The sequence below is a fragment of the Triturus cristatus genome, chromosome 1_1 (genome assembly GCF_964204655.1).
Source record: "Triturus cristatus chromosome 1_1, aTriCri1.1, whole genome shotgun sequence".
Lineage (NCBI taxonomy): Eukaryota > Metazoa > Chordata > Amphibia > Caudata > Salamandridae > Triturus > Triturus cristatus.
Genome location: NC_140579.1, coordinates 729,984,936 through 730,002,637, shown reverse-complemented (window position 1 = coordinate 730,002,637; position 17,702 = coordinate 729,984,936).

Here is a 17,702-nt window from a genome sequence, read left to right as displayed (position 1 = left end):
CATCTTGCCCGGTCAGGAAGTATAGACAGCCTCAATCATTTTATTTTATTTATTTTATTTTATTATGTGCATTTTTATAAAGCGTGGACATTACCCGAAGGTGTCAGAGCGCTGTACAATAGAGCCGGTTGCGTTACAAGAGAAAAGTGTTACATAATAAAACATTACATAAAGCGCTCTGACACCTTCTGGTAATGTTCGTGCTATATAAAATCGCAATAAATAAATAAATAAATTACAAAAAATAAACCGGAGACTTAAAATGAAGGGTACACAAACACAAAATCCAACACAGCACGCATGGGTGAGGAATGTACAAGAAAAAGTACAAATTTACAATGAAGAGCGAACTTCCTAGAGGAGCCTGAGAATGAAAGTATTAGTTCTGAAAGTGTCTTTGGAAGAGAAGAGATTTGAGGTCAGCTTTGAAGATCCGGGTAGAGGAGGTGGCACGGAGCAATGGGGGAAGCGAGTTCCAGAGTCTCACCGCATTGCCTGAGAAGGATTGCACCATCGATCTTTCTCTTTTGAAGACGGGGAGCTCAAGCAGAAGCTTTTCCGCATTGCGAGAAGGTCGAGAGCCACCGGACAATTTCAATTTATTTGCCAGGTAACGAGGGGAGGACGTGTGTAAGGCTTTGTGTGTGATGCAGGCAGTTTTGTAAATAGATCTTGCCTCAATCGGAAGCCATCGAAGAGAGGACAGGATAGGAGTGACGTGGTCACTTTGTTTAGACCCTGAAATGAAGAAAGCTGCTGAATGGAGGATGGATTTGAAAAGGGAGAGGTGGGATTTGGGTAGGCCCGTCAGAAGAGGATTGCAATAATCTAGCCTTGAGAGAACCAGAGATTGTACCAAGGTTTTTAAGTCTTTTTCCAGGAAGAACTGACGGATCCCCCATAGAAGGCGCAACTGGTAACGTGCGTTCTTAGCAATAGAGTTGATGTGGGAGATTAGGTTGAGTCTTTTGTCAAGAATGACACCTAGGGATTTAGCGCTGTCGACAATGATAGGTTTGTTGTTGAGTAGGTTCAGCTGATCCATCCAAGATTGAATAGGAGGAGGTGAGAGGGAGGTAGAAAGGAGGAGGAATTCAGTTTTGGCGGGATTTAGAATGAGTTGGTGAGCTAACATCCAGTTGTGAATAGAGTTGATAGTAGAGTTGAGTAGTGAGAGATCATGTGTGGAAGACACCTTTAGGTAGATTTGAGTGTCATCCGTATAAAGATGGTAATGGATCCCAGATTTACTTAGGAGGTTCCCTAAGGGTTCCAGGTAGAGATTAAACAAAGTGGGTGCCAGGATAGAACCTTGAGGGACGCCGTGACCTACAGCCAATGGAGATGAAAGACTGTTCGCTATCTTGATCATTTGGGATCTTTCCGAGAGGAAAGAGGCAAACCATTTAAGCACTGTGCCATCCAATCCCATTCTCTGTTGAAGAGTGTTGAGGAGGGTGCTATGATTAACAGTGTCAAAGGCTGCAGAGAGGTCTAGTAGAATCAGAAGACACAATTCACCAGAGTCAAATATATGCAGCGCATTATCAATCACTTGCAGCAGGGCTGTTTCAGTGCTGCAATTATGGATGAAGCCAAACTGGAAAACGTCGAGGTGATTATTGTCCATAATATCTAAGGAAATTTGTTTTGCAACACATTTTTCGGTGATTTACAAAAGAAAAGGGAGGTTGGTGATAGGGCGGAAGTTGTTGAGGTCGTTCGCATCAACGGAGGTTTTTTTTAGAAGAGGGGTAACCTGTCCTGATTTGAGGGCAACAGGGAGGGAGGCTTCACTGAGGAAGAGATTGGCTAGCCTGGTCCAGTAAGAGAGAGTATGGGTGTAGAAATCGATGGCGATGACGCTAGGGATGGGGTCAGAAGAATGGTTGGAGGGTTTAGTTTCGAGGATGCATTTGAGGAGGTCATCTTCCGAGATGATGTCAAAGTTCTGCCAGGTAACTAAGGATTTCCGCTCCTCAGTGGGGGTGGGGTGGGCGACCTGATCCACCAGTGCTTTGACCTTTTCATCAAAGAATATAGCGAAATCAGCTGCTTTCTTTGTGGAATCCTCAGGCTTAATAGGTAGGTGAGAACAGTTTGTGTTTTTGATGAGGTCAAAAAGTTTTTGGGGTCTGTTTTTGGCTGAGTCCAGGAGGGATCTGAAATGCGATGCTTTTTCAAGGAAGATGAGGTTGTGGTATTTGGATCTTGCTGGACGTAAAAGAGAGAGATTGAAGGTGGAAGGAGATTTTCTCCAATGTTTCTACAGGATTCTAAGGTTTTTCCTTTCAGCGTAGAGAGCTTTATTGAACCAAGGTGCTGAGGGGGTGGGTCTTTTCCTTTTGCTTTGCAGTGGAGCGACATTGTGGATTTCGACTGCTAGTACTGAGAGGCACTGAGAAGTGAGAACATTGACATCCACGTTAGGGTCTAGTCTAGGAAGTGCCCGCATAGCAGAATCACAAAAAGTGTCAAGATCAATGTTTTTAGTGTTGCGGAACCAGGTAGTAGCTCTTTTAGGTTGGCCGAGAGTTATAACGTGCGATAGGTGAAAACGGAAGGGAATGAGGAAGTGGTCAGACCAGTCTACAGGGATGGGGGGAGCAGTAGTCAGCAGGTCTGCTTTGGATATAACAAGGTCCAGAATTGAGCCCTTGGAATGTGTGGTTTCTAAACAATGTTGGAAGAGATCATTGGCTGAGAGAAAGGTGGCAAGGTTGTTGGCAGCCGAGTCTTCCAAAGAGCCCCAGTGGAGATTAAAGTCACCCAGGAAGATCTGTCTGTCACTTTGAGAAAATTGGTCATTGATGAATTCAGTGAGTTCCTCCACAAAGGAAGAGCAGTTACCGGGCGGGTGGTAGATTGCGTGGAATCTAAAAGGTGAGTCGTGATGTATTTGAAGTTCTAGGGATATGCATTCGAATGTACGGAAAAGGGTGGTAGGGAAGGCTTTCATTTGAAGGGAGTTCCAGAAGATGATAGCGACACCGCCCCCAATTTTGTCTGTTATGTCATTTCTGAGGATAAAGTAGTCAGTGGGTACCAGGAGATCAAACAAGGTATGAGAGGAGTCATTGAACCAGGTCTCAGTGAGGAAGAACATGTCAAGATTCTGGTGGGTGATAGTGTCAGAGATTTCCAATTTGTGTTTGATTGCAGATCTGCAGTTGTGGAGAAAGCAGTGCAACTATGACGCAGATGTTTTGGTGATGGGGGTGTTAGGATTGTTAAGAGAGATAGGGATAAGATTCTTGAATGAGGGTGCCCGGTAAGAGGGAGGCTGGTACGTGCTGACAGAGGAGATGGTCTGAATAGTGAACTGCATAGAATTATTAGGAGAGGAAGGTGGAGGGGGAGTGACGTCTGTGGCCTTGTAGCTGGCCAGTAAATTGGTGATGTCTGCAGAGGACAGACTGTGGTTGGCTTTATTGGGGCGCGGGAGCAAGGAACTCCTCGGGAGGTTGTTAGGGAAGGGGGACATCTTGGTGCTTAAAAGTGAGATGGAGGCTTCAAGCTGGGAAATGGAAGAGATGAGAGAATCAAGTTTATTTTCCAGGGAGAGGAGAGCTGAGCACGGAGTGTTGGGTGGCTCAATGGATAAGGGAGGGAGTGAATGTCATGCCCCATAACCGAGTGTTAAATGCACGACATCGTGCCTGATCTTCAGCTGTCTGCCTTTTTAGGTCTCGCCTGGCTTTAGCAGCACGCTGCTCTCGCCATGCGAGGGCCTTTTGAAATCGATACGGATTCCAAGCGTGCACACAGAGGGACAGAAGATGTGCAGGCAGGCACAGGATGCTTCACTGGCGGCGTGACACTCTGTGGACTGTTTTTTGGCTCGACAAACTGTACTTTCCAATATTTGATGCTTTTAATAAGCAGCGCGGCATGCTGCGCTGCTTACTAAAAGCATCAAATATTGAAAAAAAGAGTCGGCAATCTTTGATTTTGCGCATTGGGGCGAGTGTTTGCATGCTTGTATGAGGCAGTTTTACAAGATTCACTGCTGTGTTTTGTCTCCTTGAGTGCAGAGGGACTTCTGCTTTTAGAGAGGGGTATTTTTTATTTTCTGGGCTTTTAAATCACTTTCGTTGTCAAGCAGCGTGCCCCTTGTATTTCGGTCCTTTGGGGGTAGTGTGTTTAGTAAAGATCCAAGTTCAATTCCTGCTGGCGGGGGGGCCTGCGCTGTGACAGGGCGCGTCCCGGCTACAAGGGCGCGGGGCCGGCTCTCACTGAATGGTCTGGACGTTCCCTCAGCCCGAGGCCAGCAGAAGTGGTGCCTGTGCCCGGTGCGGTCAGCGATAACCGACCCACGTGCACGAGAGCAGACTGCGATGCACAGAGATGGAATGCGCGTGCGGCGTGCCGCCTTTCAAACATAAAAATATGTGCGGGGCAATGTAATGCTTATGGATATAATGCGCACACTGAACCACCATTCTTAAAGATCAGTGCACTGATATTTATACCTTCGAAATAAACCGCACACCGCATTTCTAATGGAATGGAATGTGTTTGATGTGTTGCTGTTGTCTGTCTCACTGAAACGTGTGGGATGCATCACTGTTCCTTGAAATAAGATTTGTGCAGTGCACCACCAAGCCTACACAACGAAATATGTACAGTGCGCTGTTCTAGCAATGACATGTCTGCACTTGTAATTGTATTTACATGGCGCTTACTACCCCTAACGAGGCGTTGAAATGGCACCACTATCACCAATAAAACGTGCAATACCCTGACATTAGCACTGATCAAAACAAGTGCAACGAATACCGTATTCCCAAAAAATAAACTGTGTGCTTTTCAACACTACCCACGCCAACAACGTGTGAAATGACACACGTTTCCTAAAATGAAATATGTTGAAATGCTCGGCGTACGCTGCTAGTCCCATAAAAGAACTCTGCGCAATGGGCCTTTATTCTTATCAATGGCGTGCACCAAGCGCTGCAGATATGAGGGAAATGTGCAGTGCACGGCTACTCCAAAAAATGAAATATGTTCAGAAGGTGGCGAGATTCCTAAAATATTAAATGTGTGTAGCGCACCATCGGGCCTGAAAGTGAGCCGCGCACTGCTGCTGACATCAATAACATGTGTTTTGTGCACGGTGATTCACAGCAGTGAAGTATGTCCCAGAAACTATTGATCACATTACTTGTGTGAGCAGGTTTCACTCAATTCCTTGTCCACAACGTCTCTCTAGTTATTGCAATCAGATTTGTGCAGTGCACCACTATGTGTAACAATAAAACAGTATGCTCAGCACTATCCTTTCTAAAAACTGAAGTATGTGCAACGCACCACGGTTAACTGCAATGCAATATCTGTCAAGCAACACTTTTAAAATAATAAAAATATGTTGAAGGCATTACGATTTATAAAAAAGATAACGGGTTCAGAGCACTCCAGTTGTATTCATGAAATGTGTGCAATGCACCACGAGTTCTCAAATGAAAAGTATCCAATGCATGACCATGTAAATTAATTGAATGTGATCCTTGCACCACTATTCCTCCAAATAAAATGTGTTCAATCGACTTAAAATGAAATGTATGCATTGGACTGCTATTTCTAAAACTGCAATAAGCGCAATATATCACTATTCAAGTAAATTGAATATATCCAGTATACCACTAATACTAAAATAGAAATAGTGTACTACTATTACTAACAAGCATTGGCATAGCCAAAAGGTCTCGCCTTTGGGACCTGCTGCATAACTAAATACTTATAAGGTCCCAAAGGCGAGACCTATTGGCTATCCCAATGCATGTTATTCTTGGCTGTTTCCACAGACGCTTTCTGGTCAATAGATGTCCTACGATGAAAGTATACAGTGCGCGCGCTCAACGCTTTACATGAGAAATTGCAAGGGTCCTTTGAGGCCTATTTTTGTGACTTTTGTTTATATAGGCGTACCATCGTTCTGTGAGTAAAACAAGGATGTTTTTCAGGATTCAAAAGTACTAATGATCATTTTTTGTTCAATATTTCATCATTAGCAGTTTTAGATAAAAGCAACATCTCAAACTCCGAGATATGTGTGGTGGTTGGGCCCTAAATGTTCATGCCACTAGAATAACGGCCGACACAGAGGCATGGTTATGGGAACTGGAACTGGCCTAGGGCTGGTGCGTCCGGGCCCTTTTATTTGCTGGGTCACCTGACCAGTGACACCTGCAGCCCTGCTGAGTACCACGCATCAGGGATTAGACTAACGCATTTTTATGTGGTGGTCCCTATGACTGCATTAAAATGTATTATCCTGCATTCTAGCGTCTGTTGTCCACGTGTGCGTGCTGAGCAAGTAGAACTAGGCAAAAAGTGACCGGAACTGCTTGTTACAGCAGCATGGTGTCAGAGAACTAGGACAGTTGTCTTTGTTTCTCCGCGTGTGTAGTGTGAAATCCAATCCAGAACTCGGCATGCGGCAAGACCACCGCTTTAAGGGGGGAGGGGGGCGACGACACATAGCCAATCAAACAGAGAGGTGTTTAAATGCACATCGTGACTGTACAGGGTCACGGCTGCTGCTGTGCTCCGCTGCGTGTACTATTGAACATCACTTATGTGTGCTGCCAGACTGCCGTTTTAAAGTTATTTAGCAGCTCAATGAGCTCGCTGAGCCGCAGCCCAACTCGCCGCTAAGCCCTTCCTGACAAAAAGAACGGCCTAGGCATTAAAGCTGAGGGGGACGAAGGTGAGGCCTGATGATCTGGGGGTGAATGTTTTGCCAATGTCCAACATTCCGTCCATCATCTTGTGTGTTTTGCTGTTCGCCCCAATGTGGGAAGGGTATGCCCAGAAGTGGGTCCCGTGCTCACTACGCCACTGGAGTCAAGCTATCCTGGCTGAAGAGGGGTGAAACCCCGAAACCGGTCCTAGGATGCTTGAATCCGGTCCAGGGAAGACATGGCTTGGCAGTTCGGGCTGGACTCTTCCCATGAGGCACAGGGTCAGACTGATTTGCATATGGCCATGTCTGAACTGGGGTGGCGGAGTGAGCTAAAGATTGATGATGGATTAAACCCAGATCAGTTGACTGGGGGTGGATGCTTGCAATGTTCAACACTCCGTCCATCATCCCCTTTGGTTTTGCTTTGTTCGCCCTAAGTTGCCAGGATATGCACAGACGTGGGTATATTACTCAATTTGTCACTGGATTCAAGCTAGCCTGGCTGATGACGGCTGAATAGCCAGAAACCGGTCCTAGGAAGCTTGTTTCCGGTCCAGGGAAGGCATGGCTTGGCAGGTTGGGCTGGACTGTTCCCATGAGGCACAGGGTCAGACTGATTTGCATATGGCCATGTCTGAACTGGGGTGGCAGAGTGGGCTAAAGAACGGTGATGGATCAAACCCAGATCTGTTGACTGGGTGTGAGTGTTTGATTGGTTCTGATGCTCCGTCCATCACCACCCCCTTTTGTACCACTTTGTTCGCCATAAGTTGGCAGGGTATGCTCAGACGTGAGTCCCTTGCTCACTTTGCCACTGGATTCAAGCAAGCCTGGCTGAAGACGGCTGAAATGCCAGAAACCGGTCCTAGGAAGCTTGTTTCTGGTCCAGGGAAGGCATGGCTTGGCAGTTCGGGCTGGACTGTTCCCATGAGGCAAAGGGTCAAGACTGATTTGCATATGGCCATGTCTGAACTGGGGTGGTGTGGTGAGCAAAATAATGATGGATTAAACCCAGATCTGTGACTGGGGGTGAATGTTTTGCCAATGTGCAACATTCCGTCCATCATCTTGTGTGTGAGGCCTGATGATCTCTCATCGCACCCACCGCTTCCCAAGAAGGAGAGCTTTACAGCCACTAGCTCCGCAACACCTCTGTGGTGTGTATTAACTCTTGTCAGTGCACATCCTGAGGGAATAGTAGAAACCCTGAAGGCGGCACGTTAAGCCTGTATTCATCTGTGTAGGAAGGTGGATATCTGACTATGGTTACCCCCAACTTTTTGCCTAGGGTCTAGCTGGTTTTTCGACTTAGTTGGCCTGAGATCCTGCCATTCAGGGTCTCAGGCTGTCTGCTCTCTCTTTAAAATGGACTCCATGTACCCTAGGTACATTCCCAATTGGTAAGGATCACCTTATTGGACCCTGTACAGTGTACCCTAGGTACCCAGGGCATAGGTGCACCCTAGGCCTCCCAGGGGCTGCAGCATGTATTATGCCACCCCTGGTCTGGCCTTCCAATCAGACACAACTGGCTGATCACTAAGCTGGGGCAAGGTCGTGTAATCACCCCTTGCTTAGATATAGTATGCCTATATCTACCCTTATATATAGACACATGTGTACTTATCAGTCACTCCTATGGCAGGCCTTAACAATCCTGGAGGCAGAGTGCTTGGTAACATGTGAGATGGTGCTCTAGCATGAGCTGAGCCTGTCTGCAGCTTTCGGAACCATGTCCTTATAGCTGTTCTATGATATAGCCTACCATATACTCTTAAAGTGCCTTATAATCTTAAACGGTTATGGTAACTATGGTTTGGCTTTATCGAAACATGTTGTGTAAGGTGTCTAACACTGTGGAATAATACCCCCATACCATTTCTGGACATGAGGATATTATTCCCCCCTTCTAGAGGGAAAGACATTTTAAAATCATACTTTACTGTTAGCCTCTGACCAAAGCCTCAGCATCACAAAATGGATGCTGCTGCCACGACACAAGTCTGACCTCCTGCTGCTGGGAGTGATCCCAGCCAGGGAGGCCTGGACAATAGGTTTCCTGCTTGGGGAGGTGCTAGCACCTCCCCAGACAGCCTTTAGTGTATTGGGGCAGGGTGGGCTGAAAGGAATGAGACATGCCTGGGGCACACAAGGTGTTCCTTGCATAGTCCAGTTCAAACCGGCGCTGGGGCACTCCAGCCCCAGCTCTGGCGCGAAACTGGACAAAGGGAAGTGGGTGTAACCACCCCCTCCCAGGTCCCACCCATAAGGCGTGACCTAGCAGGTATCCCAGCCCCCCAGATTAGTATAAGAGTGGGAGCTGGGCCTCAAGACTTTGGATTATCCTGAACCTGCAACTTGAACAGAAACTCTGGACCTTCGACATTCGACGAAAGAAGAAGACTGAAGAATCTCCCTTGTGGCCAAGGAGTGGCTACCCTGTGCAAACAGGCACCATCAAGAGACTACCCTTTGCTCTGCTAAAGTTCTACGAGGGACCGACTGCAGAGCCCGACCAGAGCCTTGACTTCCAGACTTCTCCGACCCTGATCCACATCCACAGCAGAGCTGAGATCCGTGGAGGCGACGAGAGACGTGGGACCGGCTACCTGGGAAAAGTGGCTAGTATCTTCAAGCGCAGCTTCTGAGGCACCCTCGAAGTTGTGCACCGGGGATTGAGAAGCCCCAACCCCAAGCACCATCTGCACCGAAGACCAGCCCCCCACACTCCACGAGTCCTGCGTGGGGCCCTTCTGCATGTTTCTGCTTGCCGCGTCTGTCCGGTTGCTTGCCCGCTGGCTAGTGGCCTTTATGACGACGCATCCTGTAATCTTCACCGCTGGTTTGGCTCCTCCAGACTGGCTCCTGCTTCTTTGAAAAAGAGAAGCACCCCAGACCTTCCTGGTCTGCACCAGAAGCAAGTCCTCCGTTCTTCGTGGGTTCTGCTTGCCAAGGCTTGGTGAGTCCTAATCCAACTTCGACGCCGCCGACAGCAAGAGCCTTCGTGGGACAGCTCGCCTCCTGGTCCTGGTCGTCCTCGACGTTCCCTGGTCCTCGTGGCTGCAGCGACAAGCTTCACCTTCACCTGCAATCTTCACGACATCACCTGGTTCCTTCCTGGTTCCACGTGGTCACTGGCTAGTGACCTTGACTCTGTCCCTTCTGCTTGCAGGTCTCCTCTCTTCTTGATCCCAGCCTTGGGATCCACCGGACACTCTTCACTGACCGCCTGTCAGCAACTTTCCTTCAGGCATCCATAGAAGTCCACGACGAAACCCGACGCAAGTTCACACCTATGCACCCGCAGCCTGTGGGCTAGGTAACTTGGGTACTTCGGTGCTCACAAGGGTAGTAACTATCCTAGGGTCTAGTTTCCGAGTCTCGACTCTAGCTGCTTCAGAAGTGTCCTTAAACTGTTAATTGCTAACAACTACTATTTCTATCGACTTTTACGCATTACGCGTGAGTGTTTCCACTCTGCACCTGAATCCCGTGGGCCTCCCACTTCCTAACCTTTGGTAGTATAGTGTAGCCCCAGCGATTCCCTAGACCTAGGCCTATCCTATTTCCGTGACAGTGGTCCTTATACCACTTACTTAGTATATGGTTTGCGTGGCCCCTAGGGCCTGACTGTATTACTTACCTGTGTGACTTAATGTATGCATAAATAAGACTGTGTTGTACTTACCTCTAATCTCATAAAGAGTGCTGAGGGTTTGACTAGAATAAATACACTTTATTTTATATATATATCTGTTGTGGTGTCCTTTCATTTGGTATTCAAGGGATTATATATGGTATCACAGCTGGCTTCACATGCCATTCAGAGTTTAGCCTAAGACTGCTCTTGTCCGTGCTACCACTAGGATAGCTGGTCTATAAGGTTGACTTTACAACCAATCACCATAAGGGTATTTGGACTGATATAAGGTGTACACTAGAACTAGTGACATCATACATCAGGCCAACTTCTCACAATCAGTTGCCGAGACACCACCTCAGCAGCCTGTCTGTCACATGGCCTGTATTTCCTAAAGTGCTAGTCAGAAGACTACATGATTTTTCCGGGGTGGCACTTCCCTATTGCTGTTATTCCGGCAAAAGGCCCAGTGTCACTGACAGTGACCTTTCCTTTTGGTGGCTTCCAGCATGATACTGAATGCTGCCGGAGTTGGAGAACCATTAGCGCTGGCATGATGATCAATCACCACTGTAAAACTGTATGTACAGTGTTTTTCTATCTTAGGCGCCCGGATCCAGAATGAGCTGCTGGTGCCTCTCAGGTCAGTCGGTCAGCACTATACAAGATAGACTTGCAAGCATTACAAAAAAATACAAGCTATTAACATTTTGAGCCTTCTGTATTACATAACTTCTGTTTTCATTGTACCTATCATTCAGGGATCCTCAGGTGCAGATCCAAAGCATGTTTAAAGTGCTTTCTTCATTATACCTTGTGTTTGTAGTATGCTCTAATGATGGAGGAAATGTGTTTTTTGTGTGATGTTTTTTTTTTCTTCTAATTTTCTATGGGCTGGTTCAGTAAAATGTGAGCTTCTAGTTGCTCAAATGGCTGTTATTTATTATATTTATACATTTCTCTGGTCTTTATTGCTTGATTTTTGAATGTCACTCTAAGTACACTGCAAAAATGGAAATGTCACACATCTGAAACCTTGGCAGCTATGCACATGTGATGGATGGGTGTGGAGAGAGAGTGTGGGAGGGAGCCCTCAGGGAGTGGCTGGTTACATAGGGCATATGTCAGAACACTAGAACGTGTCCCGCAGTACACTACATCCCTCCCAAACTTTATTGAAAAGAAACAAGTCCAACCTGTGGAAGAGAAGAAACAATAAAACGAAACACCACTGAGTCTCTTCAGACAATCTGCAGGACAATACAGGATCGGCAAATAGGTGCAGCTGGTCACACCTGGCATCACTGCACACACCCTTGGTTTCACCAGGTGACTCTGGGCCCAAGTGCGACGTGAATGAAGTCTAGGCTTCTCTCAATCCCCTGTCCGTGGTGTCACTGTCTCTCTGTGCAGCATTGTTTGATTCCACCTGCGCTCATGGTGTTGGGGTGATTCAACACAGTTCATCCTGGGTAATGCATCAGGAGGTGTGGAACAGTCCACTGCAGAGAATTCTTCGATGGCGCCTTGGCTCCTTAGACAGCAAACCCTTAGAGAGGGAGGACAACATTGTGATGGATGGGAGTCTTCCTCGAAGGCCTTGATGCTTCCCGATACCCGTTGGTAGAATAGCTTCAGACTTCTCTCTCATGCCAGGACTCCCTCACATGGGAACTTCCTTGAGGTTCTTTACGAAGGGCTGTCACAGGACTGTGTGGATTGTGCAGGGCCTCTCATAAGCTGCGCAAAGGGGTTGCTGAGGAACCTCCAACAAAACCACATCCAAGTCGCCTGTTAAGCCACAAAGGGCGATTGTCACAGGGTCTGTATGCTCTTGCCATCACGACTCGGGTGCACGGGGATCTTCCAGATAGTCTTTGGACAACCAGTCTCCCTCTGCGACCTCAGTGCTTCCTGTTGCCTGTCACAGAGCGGACGCAGAAGCATCTCTTGTGCCAGGATTCCCTCACTCTAGTATTCCCTCAAGGCCCTTATTCTTATATTGCCACAGGACTGCATGGGCTGTGCGGGGCCTCACTTAGGCCGCACAAAGGGGTCTCTGCAGAAAATCCAACAGGGCCACGTCCAAGTCCCTTGTACAACCCCATAGGTTGATTGTACAATGGTCGAGTATGCACTCTTCAGCAGGTCTCAGGTGCACTGGCTCTAACAGATGGTTTCTGGATGGCCAGCTTCCAACAGCGCCAGGGATGCCTTGTTACTCTCTGGGTTTTTCGCCGGCATAGGGCTCCACACTGGATATACTGTGCTTCTTAGGTGGTTCTATTGATGCACTTGACAATAATGACAATCACTGAAGACTGTCAGTGATTTTCTGTGTGACGGGTCTATCACACACCTTTCTCTCCTCTTCTTTCATCTTCTTTGCGATGTGGAACTGTGGCTCATGCCACGCTCTTCTGCTCATCACTGTTTCTTGCAGCATGGCAACGTATCACTTCCTTCTCTACCTCTTTCATCTTCTTCATGACGTATCAATGTGACATCTTGCCACTCTCTTCTCCTTGACATGGCATGTTGCCATGCTCTTCTCCTTGACGTGGCATCATGCCACTCTCTTCTCCTTGACGCTTCTGACCTGGCCTCTCGCTGTGGTGCTCTCTTCACAGGGACCTCCATGGTCATGTCCCATTCATAGGATTGGCTTTCTTCTTTCATCGCAGCCTTTCGCAGGCCCAGTCCTGACTACAGGACTTGACTCTTTCACCTCCTCATGGACCTTTCACAGGTCCTGTCCCTCTCTCAGGGATCTGCCTGGTGCTCACTCCATGGATGGTCACATTTCTTCTTTCCTCGCGACACTTGGCCTAGCCTGAGTGCTGACGTGCTTGGCACGGTCGGTCGCTCCGTGTGACCTGCGCAATTATGGGCCAGCGGTGGCCATTCGCAACTGGGGGTAGCCGACTGATGCAATCTCATTGTTTCCGCTTGTTCTCTTTCTATGAGGGCTTTCTCATTTCAGGAGCTGTCAGACAGTTTGTCTGTGCGGGTGGCCTCTTCTCTCAGACCAATGCACTGTGAGCCTTATCTGGCAGCCTGTGGCTCATGCTGCTCTCTGCCTTGTCTTCTCCTTAGGTATGTGTCCTTGGCGTCACTAGGTTGGCTGTGCTTTTTTTTAGGAAGGGCAGCTTTGGGCTTCTTGGGTCTCTTTTCTGCGTGGGGGTTTGCAGACTCTTCTCTTTCAAAGGGAGGCAGCCCACTTGGGTGCGTATGGCACTCTTTTGACCAGTCTTTTGGTGTGGCTGCTTAGGGCACAGCTGCGGGAGAATTGCGGGACCTCTCTTCCTTCCTATGCTTCCTACTTGGGCACATGGCAGCCTCACGTGCAGGCTACTCTGCAGTGACGTCTTGCTAGTCCCTTGTTGTGGGCAGAGGGCGACAAGTATTTCCTGACGCACACCGCCTCTTCAGCACTAAAGCGGCAAGCAGGCGACCCCCGAGGTGCACGCAGTACACTCAGCACCCGTCGAAGTTTCTTTCTGGCATTGCCGCTATGTGTGCTGTGTGGTGTTCCAGTGTTGGAACATAGCACTAGAATGTTGCTTGCATTCTATACTGGGGGAATTCAATACAGGCGGTTAGGAGAAGTTTGAAGGTATCTTTCAGAGGTGGTTGTACAAGCTGTCTTCTCCTGAATAAATCTACCATCGTAACCCATTCGGTGTCCGAGAAGTTACTTCACAATTTGGCGACGATCGGGAGTAAGGAGGACGACAGCGCTCACCTGTTTGTTGTGCTCTGGTAATCGGTACCAGTCAATTTCCTGTATTTCGGGGACCTTCGCTGTGTTCTCTGCGAACGGACACTCCGGTATGGTTTTCGAGTATCTACTGTGTCCCGTGTTCATCTGTTTTTGCTCGCTTTTCGCTATTACCCCTGGTCTGCTCGAGCTCTGTGTTTGGGCGTGTGATGTCAGCGCGCTGTGTCACATTAAACCGCAGCCATCTTGGATTGGATTTAAGTGTTGAGAAGTCTGCGTGGTGGCATCAGCACGTTGTTACACGTATTTGGCGGCCATCTTTGATTGGTTCTACAAATTTACGCTTTGCTATCTAGGTGACCTGTAACCAAGCAACTGGCTTAGTATACAGAAGAACTTCATCGTGTGCTCAGCTGATTTGTTTTATTTGTTCGCTGATGCGCACAGCTGATAAATATTTACCACTTACGCATGTGTGAGAATTTCTACATTTTGAGACTATCTTGTCGGATCATACGCTGACAGGCACAGCTTCAAGAAATTAATGTTATTCATTATATATACTTTTAATTTATAGCAGTCATGACAAATATTTCAGCACCACCACATTTTTTACCAGTAGCTGGAGAACCCAAAATGGAATGGGAGTTATGGTATCCCATGTTTCTAGCTTATGTTGAAGTATTGGAAGAAGGTGACTGTTTGCCCAAGAGGAAACTTGCTTTATTAAAGCCTTGTTTAGGTGGTGCAGGTTTGAAAGAGTTTGCTAATCTTCCACCTATTGACGGTGCTGGGGACACAAATGTTTTTGAAGTAGCAATTAAACAAATGAATACCAGATTTGGCAGGAAAATTAATATTGTCATGGAAAGGTTCAAGTTTTATTCGCGTACCCAAAAAGAAGATGAGTCTATTGAAGACTATGTTTCTGCTTTGCGTACTTTAGCAGGATCCTGTGCTTTTGAAACCATCAGTTATGAGCAAGTATTAAGAGATCAGATAATGATGAAAACAAAAAGTAAGAAAATTCAAGAAAGACTATGGTTAGGTGCTTAATCTTCTTTAAGTGCTGTAGTAAATATCGTTAAAGGTATTGAACAATCTGAGAAATTTGTTAGTGAAATTAGAGGTCAAACAGTTAATGTTCAAGATATTGCGTCTGAAGTTTCTTTAGTGAAGAATCAGATATTTTCAAAAAAGATTCCTTTTATTCCACTGAAGAAAGACACTGAGGTAAAAGATAATAAATTTGTTGGGAAAAGAACTCCAATAATTTGCTACAGGTGTGGCAGTTTTGACCATTTTGGAAGCTACAAGGGGTGTTCAGCATGGGACAAGATTTGTGTTAAATGCAAGAAAAGAGGACACTTTGGCAAAGTTTGTAAATCGTTTCAGAAAGTAAATCACATAACATGCGAAGAAGACAAATTACCTGCTGAATTTAATTCTTTATTGTGTGTTTTAATTGTACATTGTAAAGGTTTTCCAACATGTCCAGTATTAATTGATGGCAAAGAAGTTTCAATGATCGTTGATACGAGCTCATGGTACAGTATTATTGGAAAGAGTTTATTCAATGAATTGTGGGGGGAGAAAGAATTACTACCACCTGATATTCAACCTGGTGGTTACTCTGGTCATAAAATCGAGCTTGAGGGATTCATGTGGGCAGATTTGGATTTCAAGGCTAGGAGAACCAGAGGTAAAGTGTACATAGCAACTAAGGGTGTATATATATTAGGATGGCCTCATCAACAAGAGATGGGTATAAAGTTAGATCCTAATGCTTCTCCACCTGTTTATGTTGTTGCTACCAACAATGAAGAGTTTGTGGGTGGAATTAAAAACAGGTTTTCAAAACTTTTTAGTGATTCCTTGGGGAGATATGTGGATTTTAAACATAAAATCATTCTTAAAGATGATGCATTTCCTGTCAGACACAGAGTAAGGAATATACCTTTGGCATATCGTGACAAACTTAAAGATATGTTGGGAGATTTGGTTGCCAAACACATCATCTCCGGCCGACCCCTGCCCTCACCACGTCTTCAACAAGGCCGACGCTGTCATCGCACCCCACCTGCGGGACATCATCAACACCTCCTTCGACACCGCCACCTTCCCGAAGAGCTGAAAGCACGCCGAACTCAGCGCCCTACTCAAGAAGCCATCGGCCGACCCGACCGACCTCAAGAACTACCGCCCCATCTCGCTGCTCCCGTTTCCAGCAAAAGTCATCGAGAAGACCGTCAACAAGCAACTGGCCGCCTTCCTCGAAACGAACGGATCCCTCGACCCCTCGCAGTCTGGCTTCCGAGCCAACCACAGCACCGAGACCGCCCTGATCGCAGCCCCCGATGACATCCGAGCGCTACTCGACAACGGAGAAACAGCGGCCCTCATCCTCCTCGACCTCTCCGCGGCCTTCGACACTGTCTGCCACCGTACCCTAGTACAACGCCTCAGCAACATCGGAGTCCAGGAGAAGGCACTGGAGTGGATCATCTCCTTCCTCGCCGGAAGGACACAGAGAGTCCGTCTCCCTCCGTTCAGATCTGAAGCCACCGAAGTCATCTGCGGCGTCCCTCAAGGCTCCTCGCTCAGTCCGACCCTCTTCAACGTCTACATGAGCCCCCTCGCAGACATCGCACGCCAGCACAACCTCAACATCATCTCCTACGCCGACGACACCCAGCTGATCCTCTCCCTCACCAACGACCCCGCCACCGCCAGAGCCAACCTTCACAAAGGGATGAAAGAGGTAGCCGAATGGATGAAGAACAGCCGCCTGAAACTGAACTCAGACAAGACGGAAGTCGTCATCCTGTGGAAATTTAGCTTACGAACTGAACATCATCTGCGCCATCTTGTCTCTCCCCAGCGCGACACACAGGAAAGCGCACGGCAGCCATTTTAGGCACCCTGGTCTCTCCCTGCTCATTGCCGATCGCCAGCGCGTCCCCCTGGCGCTGCGAGCATTCCCCCGCGCGCCGGCCACCCCCGCTCTCTCATACACGGGCCATAAACCCTCTCCTTCTGCGCGACCCTGCCATGGAACCACATCCCACACCTGACCGACATCCCATACATGGTCATGCATCTCTTTGATAACCCCCTTCCTCTGCGCCCCATTGTCCGAACCGATCCCAGGCCATCACCTAGCCCTGCTGATGCAGTTTATTGCCCCTACTGTAAGGGAAACACCCCACATCAAAGGGATTACAGTAGATCAAGGCCCCCCACCCCCTGAGACCCGACCGGTCGCACACACCCCCGGGAATTGGCGGAATGTCCAGCTGTGTGATAGCCATCTCCTACTGTGGGTGGGGTGGGGACTTCCACTGTAGATATGTGTGGGAACAAGCTTGAAGTGGGGATTCTGAGGATGTTCTTTCATGTATCAAAGCGATCTCAAGAATGTGCCATGTATGATAAACCTGCAATAAAGTCATAAACCTGTGTATAAGAGGCCAGGCCTCAGAGATGCAGAGAGAGCACCTCGTGACGATACCTCGCTGTCTGATCTGATGTGTTCCACTCCGACGGAATAAAACTTTGTTTCCTGCCTTCCAGTCTCCGGCGCCTGCCTCTTTGTTGGTTTAGCATCGAATGGTATAAGAGGCGATTACCGCCGGGCAATACTTGAAAGGGTATCG